At 45.1% G+C, this 13,172-nt stretch overlaps 1 long non-coding RNA gene across 1 annotated transcript in view; it reads right to left on the minus strand.

Moving 5' to 3' along the window:
* Positions 1-6,226: 6,226 nt before the first annotated feature.
* The window catches only part of LOC146862286 (uncharacterized), a 43,089-nt gene continuing 36,143 nt past the window's right edge, over positions 6,227-13,172 (minus strand). Inside the window, exons 5-7 of the long non-coding RNA XR_014978410.1 lie at positions 10,276-10,359; positions 8,775-8,883; positions 6,227-6,977 (exon numbers count right to left, since the gene is read on the minus strand). This is a non-coding gene — a long non-coding RNA (uncharacterized LOC146862286). The remainder of the gene's footprint in view (positions 6,978-8,774; positions 8,884-10,275; positions 10,360-13,172) is intronic.

Raw genomic sequence — 13,172 nt, forward strand, 5'->3', positions numbered from 1 at the left:
TTTTGACTGATGTTCTTCTGGATTTTTTTGCTTTTAGGTGCACAAAAGACTGAGGAGGAGGTGTGACATCATCACCCGTTGTGCTGCCAGACAGACGTCCTGCTGCTGTACACGACGTGACGTGTGAGTGACCTGACCAGACATATCTGCAACTTGTGCAACTAAGTGCTGCTGACATGTGAAGAAGATGACCCCAAAGAAAGCAGGTACCAGGTCCTCCAGTACCAAGAAAGTTGCTATTGAGAAGGAACAGAAGAAGGAAGTGACACTTAAGTCTGGTGTGCCACCCAAAGCCTTTTTTGAGAAACCAAAAATGACGCCTACAGCAGTGGTGTCCGGGGGGCAAGCTGGGGGCAGCACCTCCTCATCAGTGGGCCCAACCCACCAACCCAGGCCCAAGCACATAAGTGTGGAAGAGATAGCCAGCCTAATGGTGGAAACCAGTGATGCTGAGCCTGAGCTAAACTTTTCGCTATCTCAAAGTAGTACCCAATCAATGCAGGAGGAAACACAGCACATAAGTGGTCAACAACAAAAGCCGCAACCACCACCCACAATAGTAGTTGTTGTTCCTCCCGAAGTAGGGGCAGTTCAGGAAATTGAGCCTCATGCAGAGGAAGAAGAAGAGGAAGCCACTCATTCAGAAGATCCATTGTCTTCCAAATCCCCAGAAAGAAAAAGGAGTGTTAGTCCACCAAGTTCTTCACCAAGCCCCCCTTCTGATGCTCTACATGCCACTTGGAAGCCACAAACTGAGCATGAGAGGGAGACACATCCCAAGACCAGGCTAGGGAAAAGGAAGGTTCCAGAAAGCCTTACACTTATGGAGGTTGATGTAGAACAGCAGGATGATGATGATGAGCCAGTCATCACGAACATCACTCCCTATCCCTATCCAAAATCGCTGCGAGGGATGTAGCATGCATACCTCCAACACAGGTAACACCAACACGACCTACAGCTTCCATATTTGCATTAGCAAAGGCCCGGCAGCGACCTACATCCAGCACAACCACCACCTCAGTAGAAGTAGGTAGTGGTACAGCACAGAGTCAAATTCAACGCACACCCTCCAGTTCATCTGGCATTGGAAGTGGCACCTCCAGCAGGAGGCAAAAGTTAAGCTCCCCAGTTTGGGACTTCTTTACGGTCAGCGAAAAGGAGGAAAACATTGCTATATGCGCCATTTGTAATACCTCTGTTAGTCGGAGTAAGCTTGGTAGAAACTATGATACCGGAGGCCAAATAACCTATCTGAAAAAACACCACTTGATCAACTGGGAGGACCACCTTCGCAGCATAAAAACTACAACAATTGGTGTTGGTGTGGATAAACGAGTAGAAGAAGAAGATTCAATCACGGTGGGAGAGGAAGGACAGGGAGACATTCTCTCTGGTAGTGGTACACAAAGTAGCCCTGTCCCCAGCAGTGCAGTGTTATCGTCGCCCACATCTTCAGCAACATCTCAGTGGCACAAGAGTAAGAGTCAGCCTGAGACAGCAAGGAGTACCGCAATGAAAAAAAGTGCGTCGTTGAGCCTAAGAGAAAGGATAACCATGCAGCCTACCATTATCAGCATGTTTAGGCAGGGAGGGCAGAATGAACGCAACCACCCAATAGCACGTTTGTACAATGCGAAGCTGGCTAAAATGTTAGCACTGGACCTTCTCCCTTTTTCTTTTGTTGAAGGGGTGGGTTTTCTGGAATTTGTGACAGCCATCTGCCCAAAATGGCAGGTTCCCAGCTGCTACTATTTTGCCAGAGTTGCTGTTCCAGCACTACATCACGACGTGCTGGAATTGCTTGGAAAAGCCTTGAAACAGAGTGCTGTTCAGAGTATCCACCTGACAACAGACATGTGGACCAGTTGTCAAGCCACTGATTACATGTGCATCAGTGCACACTGGATCTCTTTTGTGGGGGTAAGAGAACAAATATCTGCTGGTGTTGATGCTGCTGAGATTTTTCATCCTACTCGCAAACATGCAACTGTAGCCATGTTTGCCATGGAGAAATCCCATACTGCTGCAAACATTTTGGATGATTTTAACAGCAAGGTCTTTGAGTGGCTGCGCCCAAGAAGGCTTATCATTGGTTTTGTTGCCACGGACAATGGCAGTAAAGTAGTTAGGGCCATGAAAGATGGTGGCTGTTTCAGGGTCCCATGTTTGGCACACTGCATGAACATTGTTGTTCAAGACTTTCTGAAAAATGAATACAAAGTCAACAACTTACTGGCCACCTGCAGAAGAATATGCACACATTTCAGCCATTCTTTTAAAGCCCGGAAGCAGCTGAGGGTCATTCAACGTGAGCATAAAATGCCAGTCAAAGCACTCATCCAGGAGGTGCCAACACATTGGAACTCAACTTATTACATGCTTGACCATCTGTTTGAGCAGTAAATACCACTCAATGCTTATGTCATGCAAAGATTAGGGGATCCTACTGTGAGAGGCATGACTGTTGAGATGGGCCAATGGGACCTCGTTAAATGCCTGACAGAGATGCTACTTCCTTTTGAGGTCTTCACACGTGAAGTCAGAAGGGAGGACTGTACTATGGACCAAGCTATCCCATTGTTGCACATGCTAGAGCAACAGCTGAAGGAGGTGTCTGAAACATATGCAGGTGTGGATGACAAACAAGACGCACATTATTTGGCGGGCTCCTTAGCCGTTCGCTTATCTGAAAATACAAGGATTCAAAATAACATTGTGTCACATCCACATTACATTACTGCCACAATTTGGGATCCACGGTACAAAGTATTTCCGAACAGTAGGGCAGTAATTCCTTTTTCAGAAGTGGATGTTGCCAAGTACAGAACTTTGATAGCTGAGCAAGCCATTGACTTTGAAAACGAACGGCTGGTAATTAGAGGCCCCCCGCCCCAGGCCAGAACAAGTACTACAGGGCAGATTCCAGAGTCAAGTTCTACTTCAGAGCCTGAGGGCAGTGCGTTTGCCTCCCCGCAGTCACCGACACCAACACTACCAATAACATCAACAACAGCAAGAACAGGATCAGCACTATAATCGGCAACTGATTGGTTTCTATGGCAGGGGTATGGTAAGTCCAGTGCTGATGCAAAGCCAAAAGAGGCCGAGCACATCGGAGCACCCCTGAGCATTGAGCGGATGGTCCAGGCCTATCTGTATGACCCAACAGAGGTCTTCATGGATCGAAACCCATTGGTGTATTGGTATGGGAAAAGAAGCCAATGGACAGTGCTCAGCAGGCTGGCAATAAAGTATCTGGCTTCCCCTGTCGCAAGCATCTCTTCTTAACGTGTTTTCAGTGCTGCTGGTGCCATTGTAACTTTGAAAAGGACCAGTCTCTCACCCAAAAGCGTGGAGAGGTTAACCATGATCAAAATTAATCAGCACTCTATACTACGGAGTACAAAATACGTGAATCACAGCAGGAAGAGGAGAGCGACTTAGATGACGTAAGTAGTGGGTTACATGACCTACTTCTGTCCGACCCACCAGAGTTTGAGTACGAGCTCCTCTTCCCTGACAACTAGGCTTTCAAATTGTTACTTTCTACCTTCCTTTATTTGTGTGTGTGGCTGTCTTTTTCTGGTTCAAATCAAATCACAACAAATCCATCACCACCGTCTTTTCTTTTTATTTCCCTATTGGAGTTGCATGTCTGTGCATTTAACTGTCCACTCCTCAGAGTCCTGCTCCATCTTCCTGATACATTTCCATCAAGCCAGACATTGGATGGAGAATAGTACAAGAAATGTTGTTTCTAACAGTCCCTCCATAAGAAGTGAAACCTGACTATAGCTATCCTCCGTTTTGTTTCCGAGCCGAAACTCATCACTGTCCGAAGGCTACCGCCTCTGCAGGCATCCACAACTCTTCACTGTCAGAACTTGGGCAGGCATCCAAAAGTAAACTCATCACTGTCATAAGGCTACAGCCTCGGCAGGCATCCAAAGCTCATCACTGTCAGGACAGAAGGTACTTGGCAGAGAAAGACAAGACTCTTCAAAGAAACTTGCTGACATTTCTGCAAACTCAATTGACCAATGACCGCTACCCAGGCCGCGGCCCATCACAGCGCTGACCATGTGAACCAACTTCAACTGCGACAAAGTACCGCAGATGAATAAGAAAAAAACCGAAACAGCGACTAACAAAACTCAAAATAAATGTGGAGTAATGAGGCGACTACCTCATTAAAAAAAACACACACACCTGTCAGAACTAGGCATCTGATCTGACAGCCAAAGAGAAGAGCAAGCCAGGTAATGATGGCATGCATTGGATGCTTGCTGACTCTGAATGATTGCTGTTGTTTGTTGTGTTGATGTTGTGCATGAAGTCGAACTCTACTAGTTAATCTACAAAGTAAAAGTGACTGAAGTGACAGTCAATGTTTCCCTTCTTGTTGTTTAATAACCAAATTGTACTTCTACTACTAGTGCAGGTGCAGGCCAATATCCATTGCAATTGTTTAATATGGAATATGGACTTAATCTGAGTCACTACAGACTGAGTTGGACAACGCAACATGTACCACACCATGATGGTGACCATACTATCTTTGCAGTCAGTCAGTCGGTTGGATGAGAGATGATTGATGAAATAACCGTGTTTCATGAAGTGGCATAAAAGGTAAACAAAACAATTCAACAAGAACCACAGCAGACCTAGGCTACATGTCCGTGTAGTGGTGGAGTCGAGTGTAGTGGTATGACTGACAGCGGCGCATTGATTTAGTAACTTGATTTGTAAAATGCTAGGTTGCTGTATATGCCTTTTGTTTGGCTCTGTCAAAATTTAAGGTAAATGAAGGTTGGGTCACGGCCCGGTGCCGTGGGCCTGTTCTGTCCTGACTCCTGTCCTGTTGTTGTTGTAGCTTAATGCTGTATACAGAGTAGACACGATGTATCCAAGCCGCCTCAGTCTGAAAGTGTTCTCTCTTGTCTTCTTGCACTCCACCGTAATTGATGCTTTTTTTAATTCATTTATTTTTCAATACCCCTTTTGATTTTCCATCTACACTTACAGGCCGGCCTTTGCCCTGTGCTATACTGGGAGAAACAACTCACACTTACCTTACCAATCCGCATTAGGTAGGCAGTGGCAACCAAGATTGATGTGCGGAGCGTCCATGGAAGGGAGGACCAAGAGGAATGACGAGATGCAACTCCACAATTGGACCAGGATAATATAGTAACTTTAGTATCATTCATCATTCGTCTTTTAATTAATTTAATTCCTTTTTTCTCTTCAATCATTACGACTGTGTGTTGTGTTGTTGTTTGTTTGCTAATTGATCCCTACAACTATTTTCTAATTTTCTTTGCTAGCTTTAAAAGTAAGCCTGGTACAACATGTAATTTGGGTCTCTCTGAGGGCATACAGGCAAGGCAAATTGCATATTAATATACTGCTGCCCTGTACTATCTAATTGTGCAGTAGTAGTTAGCAAGTACTACTCATTAACCATCAAGTTATCTTCATCATCATGCATGCATTTCCTTTTTCTCCCTTTATAGATTTATTGTATAAGATCATGGTCGTCTTCCAAGATTGTGTTTTGCTTTTGTTGTTTCCATGCATACTGTCAAACCCAAACCCTCTTTCCCCGGGCTGTGTGATTTATATTGAGGTGTGATGTGACTACATTAAATGTACACCAACAATTGATCACACTCTTGCTGGGGCAGATGTGGTGAAAGTAACACTAATTCAATTTCAAGGCAGGCAGAGGATCTTCTTCTGCTTGCCCACCCATGCTCAGTCTAAGTGCAAGGCAATTTTTTTTCCAAAGAGACCCACCTAATACATCATAATTAATTTCCGGCATTGATTGGATTCATCATCAACATCCTACCACACAGCAGTAAAGGTTAAGAATTACAATTGTGTTAAGTGACTCACTCGATACAACTACAGTTTGTAACTTCTTGTACTAGGCTGTCCCCGCCACCATTATGTTTTTCATTTACTTTAGCAGTTGCAATATTGTTTGTTTGGCAGTATTCTTCTGTACTGTACTTTACTTCATTCTACTACTCCTCCCACAGTCTCTCTCAGGCAAGTGACTGTCTCTTTTTTTTGTTTGCAAATGCTACTGACAGTGTCTACTACTACCACCACAACCATGGCATCTTCTCCATTCTCTTGGGAAACCATGCAGCCATCGCTGTGCCGAACTCAAACATCATCAATCAAAGGTTAGATAAGTTTGGTGGGAGGTTTAATGGACTAGGAGGAGAGACTGACAGTACTAGTAGGACAAATAACTCAGTGAGGGGTACCGTATCTATCTGTTTGTGTGTTACAAAATCAGCAGATATTTTAAATCAAACACTGGCTGCCTGCCTGCAGCAGCAAGGAAACCATGTGATGTAAATTTGTAAAACAGTAACCCCCCCACAAAACATTAACATCGTATGTTTAAGTATACATATTATGTATTACCCTAACAAAAGTAAACTATCCCACTGTGACCTGACCCACCCCTCTCCCTAACCCCAACCAATGTCCAAAACGAAAAATTCCAAACAATGTCCATAAATCCCAACGGTCAATTCCCACCCACCAACAAAAGGAGTTAAAAAGGGGCAATCCAACGTGGTCCTAAATTCGTCGGGCTTTGAGGTGTTTATTCACGGGGATCTTGACCCGCTCCTCTAGGTGCTCCTCTAAGCGTGCCATCTGGAGGAGCATCTGGCGGCGAAATGCCCTGCAGTTGCATCCAGGGTGGGGGGCAGCAGTGCTAGATGTTATAGAATCGTGGTGGAGGGCGGCTGCTTGACCGTGGCACCGTACCACTGGAGGCGGTGCCTGGCTGGGGACCGGGGCATTGGAGGAGGCTGCAGCTGCAGCCGCCTCCTCCTCCTCCGCCTGAGCCACAAGCCGCCGGTACTCTTCGCAGATGGCCTCCAGGTTCCGGCGCCGGGCCCTGGATGCCAACTCCTTCTGTGTTGGTCTTTCTTAGGAAGGAGGATCTATATAAAGAAAGAAGAAGAATATTGTAACCAATACTCTTAGCAAAACAGTAACATAAAATTAATCCAACACATAGTGGCACAGTAGCACTAGTAAGCACAGTACATAACATTTGTGGTAAGTATCTATCCTCCCACTTCCTCGGCCTCTAACATTTGTGGGAGTTTCAGGCATTATACTAGCACTATGGACTCCAGCACACAGTACACCAGTCGTCTTCTTCTTATCTCTAGTTTAGCGAAATTACATAACCTTGTTGTAGCCGGCATGCCAGCTCAGTCAGCTAAGCTTGCACCCAAGACAAACATACGAGTCATGACACAGACTCACGTTAGTTTTATTTACTACTACTGTCTGCAGGTGGGGAAGCTCGTATTTTTCTATTACGGCGTGGCACTGGCCATACTCTCTCTGTTACATGAGGGCAATTGCTCAATTTCACTTTCACCCTGCCCTGGGTGCTACAAAAAGGCAGATTATATATCTGATCCAATGATCATTGCTTATATATGGGACGACTACATAAGGTCAGTAGTGGTTGGTGCCCTGAGTGCTGCCGGGCGGTTACGTGGGGAGGGGGAGGGGCAGGGTGGGGGGTAGTAAACTATGGATTACTTCCAATTATAGGTAAGTAAACATATAAATAAATAAAACTAATTTCGTTGCGCGCACTGCATCGCATTTGGCGGTGCAGTGCGCACAATGAAATTTGTTTAATTTATTTTTATGTTTACTTACCTGTATTTGGCCGTAATCCATAGTTTACTACCCCCCACCCTGCCCCTCCCCCTCCCCACATCACCGCCCGGCAGCACTCCCACCACCGACCGCTACTGCATAAGGTACTTTGTTTTGATTGATTGTGTAACCAACAGATAGGCCACCCTTTGCAGGCTGGCTGACACAGTCGAAAATAAATTAACATAGGTAGGGAGTGGTCCTCGGAGTCGGAGGAAGGCACTTGATCTAAACTATACACAATATATATATATGATGTGCTTGCAAACTACTGTGAGTCAACTGTATTCTGAAAATTCAAGTTATTATATTCCCCTCGGCTTTGCTACTCTGGCGCAGTTTCTTTTACGTTCTCTTCAAACTAAGACTCTGCATCCAGTGACAGTCTCCACCTATGCTGTCTATGATGAATACACCCAGGCATCCATCCATTCAAAGTAAATGTCTATCATTCTTCTTAATCTCTCAACAAACCTTAGTTTGTTTCACCAACAACCGCCCATGCATCCACTCCTTCCTTGCTTGCCTTAGCTTTGATTTTGACCCAAACACCGCTGATGATTCTTGCTATCCAGTATCCACCCATACTGTGTTACCCACCCAGGCAGGCATTTTCTTTCACCTTCCACCCATCCTTCAACAACCCATGCATCTGATTCCTATCAGCCACCTATGCATGCTGCTTCCAACATATCCTTCTCTGCCAGTCATATTAAATCTTGCTTGTCTTTCATCCTTCCACCCTTCTTTACCTTTTTGTTTAACACATCCATCAAGGTCATCTGATCTGACTTTTAGTCTTCTCCCTAAAACTTTCACAGCTGAGTTGGAGTCAGATAAAAGAGGCCATTGGTTACTCAACTCACGCTGCTAATGCTATTGCTAATGCCATTGCTAAGTAAAGGGTGTCTTCTTCAACCGTTGTCTAATGTTCACTACAACTTCATACTTACTAAGTCTCAACAGTACAGTGAGTGTACAGTACACCCTTTCCGCTAGTGTAATGTCAATAAGTAAGGAATATAACTTATCACTGCCCGCCGCTGCTGCTGGCTCACCCCCTGTAGTAGCTCCTGCAGGTGCCGCTGCCGCATCTCCTGCCCCCTCCTGAATGGCCGTATCGCCATCGCCGCTGGCCCCCGCCGGCACTGGTGGTCGGTAGAACACCTAGAAAAAACATTACACATTTTTAGATGCCTGTACACCTCCCCCTATTTATTCGTTTTCATTAGCAAGATTGAAAAAAAAGTTAATACATACATATACAGCATACATCACTAGTCCAAATTGGGTACTAGAGTAGAGTCAGTAGAGACTAATAGTCCCTAGGGTCATTATAGTCTACTCTACTCTTTGCAAAGTTAGCCTGAGACATGCAACCATTTTAGCTTCATGTCTTTTGCGCATGTTACCTCGCAACTTGTTGTGCAGTAGATGCCTTTGAGCCCACATGAGCTCATACAGCTACTGTCTGAGCATTGCGTTACAAGAGGTCGAAAAGCAAGCCGCTTTGTTCTGGAGATCGGGTAGTCCGCATTGCTTAGCCATAACATGTACATGTTACACTTTTTGGCATGACTTAGAAATGCTTGCATTATACTATCTAACGTGCACCATTTTTCTCATAAAAGGCGGAAGATTCCCTTCTACGAACCAGAGATTTGCAGAGCTTATGATGCATGTAACCAGTACTTCTACGTTCTACGGTGAGGGGTCTCCCAGAATTCGCACAGATTTTTTGTCTTCTATCATGCACTTGTACCAATGTTTATTGTTTTAATCTATCTTATGGAATTTTGCTCTTGGATCTGGCTGTAGTACACTGAATTTTATAGAACAACGTACAGAGCTTGTTAGTTGAAAATAAACCTTTTGAACTTACACATAGACTCTGTGGTATTTGGGGTGGTGGTGGACTTACACGAGTGAGTGAGCGAAAGGCTGTTATGTTGTGGGTTGTGTAATCATTTGGTATCTTCAGGTGGGGGTTCGGGGACCTAATGAGACACTATAGCTAGTCGGTCAGGGGATTGTGGGCTCTGACCGAGGTGTGAGGAAGGTCCAACCTCCCATCACCAACATCCTATTTTCTTGTGCATAGTTCTGTATCTGGCTGTGCAGAATCCCCACAACAGTAGTAACATGTACTATATCCTATCAAAAATAGTCAAATATCTGGTTGGGCATTTTGTTGGTGGGAGTTGTCAAAGCCTCAAGATTAAGAAGACTAGAAGAGGACAACCCAAAGGACTGGACTCAGTGGCTAGAGCTATTGGTCAATCTGAGTTTTATTCAAAACCTTAAATAAGGAGTGGCCAACTGGGCAAGCTTAGCTACAGACAGACTAATAGTAGTAGTACAGAGAGTCATAGCAGAGGCAGTTAGAACTTATAGAGGCAGGGATAACCAGAATTTAGAAACAGATAGTCAAGAAGATCAAAGAAGCTTTTGTAAAAAATAGAATTAGGAAGTGGAATCAGAATTAATAGTTCGGAAAAAATAAGGTGCAGTGAAAGTTAGGGAAATATAATTGTTAATATTAACCACTGGAGGACTTACTGGGGCCAGCAGCAGGGCCCTTGGTAGAGGAGTGGTCCTCTGTTTGTCCCGCCAACTCGGACCCCGTCTTCTTGCCCCTGGGTGCTGCTCATGTAAGATATAATAAAGAAAGAGACAAATATTAATGATTGCTGGGATTGTGAAACAAATAAATTGTTTTAAAAAACGCTCCAAAAACATTTTAGGAAACAACAATTGCAATAAAATTGACCTATCTAATCAGATCGACTACTGGCTTGCGGGATTCACGGACCGTCTACTTATTTATGTACCACCTGACCTAGCCCACCTATTCCAGATGGGCCAATTGTTCACTAAGTCTGCATTTCCATTTTCTTTAGCCCTCAAAAATGCATACATGAGATGGAGGACACATGCATCAATTTGTGCATACACCAAATTGTTGGTTGGTTGCGTCTGAAGTTCTGGTACTAACTGACACTGCTAAGCCTACCACTCATTAAACAAACTACAAAAGGTTCTACTAAGGACTGGGGTAAGCAGCACTCAGTGACAGAGAATGCGTCACAAAGACCGCTAAAAAATTATCAACTAATACTAACTAAACCTAGTATCAATACATCCACCACTATTTGACAGGAGGACAAAGGAAGGACTAGAGAGTCTCTCTTGCAATAGCATTACCTAACTTAAGTTCTCTAAAGTAAACTCTTACATAATAATCAGCCCAAGTGAGCGCAAAGTTGCAAACAAGTAAGAGTAGCACCGAGTACCTGTGTCCTACAATCACAGAAGATTTTGAAACGTAATTTACCTGCAATGTAAGCAGCAGTATTCTTGTTATTCGTAAAAAAAATATACACAATATTTATACTACTATATATTAGCTACTCACCAAGCCCCACGACCTCGACACCTAGCAGGTCCAACAGGTCCTGCTCCCGGTCCAGGATGTCTGACCACCAGTGGGCCAGCTGGGTATCGGTGCACCGGACCCCTGAGCAGTGAAACACTGCCCGGCGCACCTTCGCCCACCGGCGGTGACGCTCCTGGGTAGGGTACCCGGAGTCTGGCCTGCCACCTGCTGCCAAGGTCAAGGGGAGGTGGCGCTGCACAAAAAAAACAAGGGCGACCACCTCCGCCTCGCAAAAAAGCTGCCGGACCTGCACCCTGGCAGGGCCCAGTCTGCCGCAAGGCAGGCAGCTCTTGGGCACAGGCGCCTTGTCCTTGGAGCGCTAGTGCTGCTGCTACCCTTTGCCATGGTTCTGGGGTGTGTGGGAGGCGGAAAAGAAAAGTTAGAAGGAAAAAATAAAGTTAGGGGAAGAAGTAGGAGCTTAAAGAAAGAAGTAATATAAAACAGTACAAAAGTACAAAAAAACACAGTAAAAGTAGAAATAAAATGCAAAATAAAGACTTAGGGACAGAGGGAGATAGATAATAAATTTTAAAAAATCAGAAAAACTGTGTAAAAAACTAAGGATTGCAAAGATTGAGGGAGGATAGAAAAGCAGGCCCAGAAACATAGCATAGAGGGAAAAAAAAGATGGCCGCACCCATCGCGACCGCGTGGGTAAGTTTGCGTGATATTTTCCCCCGAGCACGCAAAAAGCGTCGCAAACAAGTAAAACGCGTTCCCGAACATGAAATGTGAATCGCAAACATGCTATACGCGACCCGGAACAGGAAATAAGGCATCACGAATGAGCAGGACAATTGAAAAAAATAAGATGGCCCCGTCCATAGGCGACCGCACAGGCAAGTTCGCGAGGTACTATCCCCCGGACACGCAAACAATGTCCCAAACACGCACAATGCGTTCCCGAACAAGAAAAACTCATCGCGAAATGGCACGACAAGCAACTACGCACGCTCGCGTAGCTACGCGTAGGTCACGTAGCGAGTTAACAACTTTGCGTAGCTATGCGTAGCGCGACTACACAAACTACTCCCAGGGTTACTGTGCATACCTGCTCAGCCACACTGACATTGTGGGTGTGTTTTCTCATGCATTGCTGTCACATGGGGCTTTGTTGCCTCCAGTATGGCATGTGGTGTGTGCTGTCATACCATCCCTTATCTGTGCTTCAGATGCCTACCCATTGTGAGTCTGCACTCCATCCATTTGTGTATGGTACACTCCTGCCATGTCCACTACTGACGTACACAACACTTCACTTTCATGTCGGCTGTCCCCTTGGGTTGCCTGTGTGTGTGTCTCCCCATCACTTCATTTGTAACACTGTGTTTTTATGGTACAGATCTGTGCACAGGAGTAATGTGCCACTCGGGACATTTTCCCAATTGGTTATATGTGATTTTCTTGTACTGTTTTGCAGTCATGGTTGCTCATATGCAGTTCAACTGTTTGTGCTGCACAGTCCTCTGGTCATGTTGTTTCCACTTTGGGGTCCCAGACTTGTGCATCTGTGGATGTTGGGTTAGGTGTATGTGTGTTTGCTGAGGTACTGCTTCCCTTCCTGAGTGTGATGTTGTCAGTGTGCTGTTTGGATTGTTTTTGTGAGTGTTCATGTTGTGTCACTCATATTGTGTGGGGCTGGTATGTTTGGTGTGCACACACAGCTTGGTGTGAGTGCAGTGCTGTGGGTGTATGTTGCCTTGTCCTTGCCTTGTGTGCATCCACTGATGTCCGGCTGTGTTTGCAATGTGACTTATTGGCATGTGCATCTGTTGTGTGGCTGTGTGCAGTGTTTGGGCTGTGTTGTCTCGTGGTGCTGACAGTTGCTCTGTGTGTGGTGTTCTATTTGCATGACAGTGTGTGTGTTTTGTTGGTGTGGTGTGATTCATTCAGACAGTGTAGCAATTGTGGTGTACCATACTTGTGTGTCAGACACATGAACCTAGGTCTATTCTAGTTCCTGTGCTTGTGTTAGGTGCGGACTCCTTGGTGTTTTCTCCTCTCATATTTGAGCTGTTTC

The sequence above is a fragment of the Triturus cristatus genome, chromosome 2_2 (genome assembly GCF_964204655.1).
Source record: "Triturus cristatus chromosome 2_2, aTriCri1.1, whole genome shotgun sequence".
Lineage (NCBI taxonomy): Eukaryota > Metazoa > Chordata > Amphibia > Caudata > Salamandridae > Triturus > Triturus cristatus.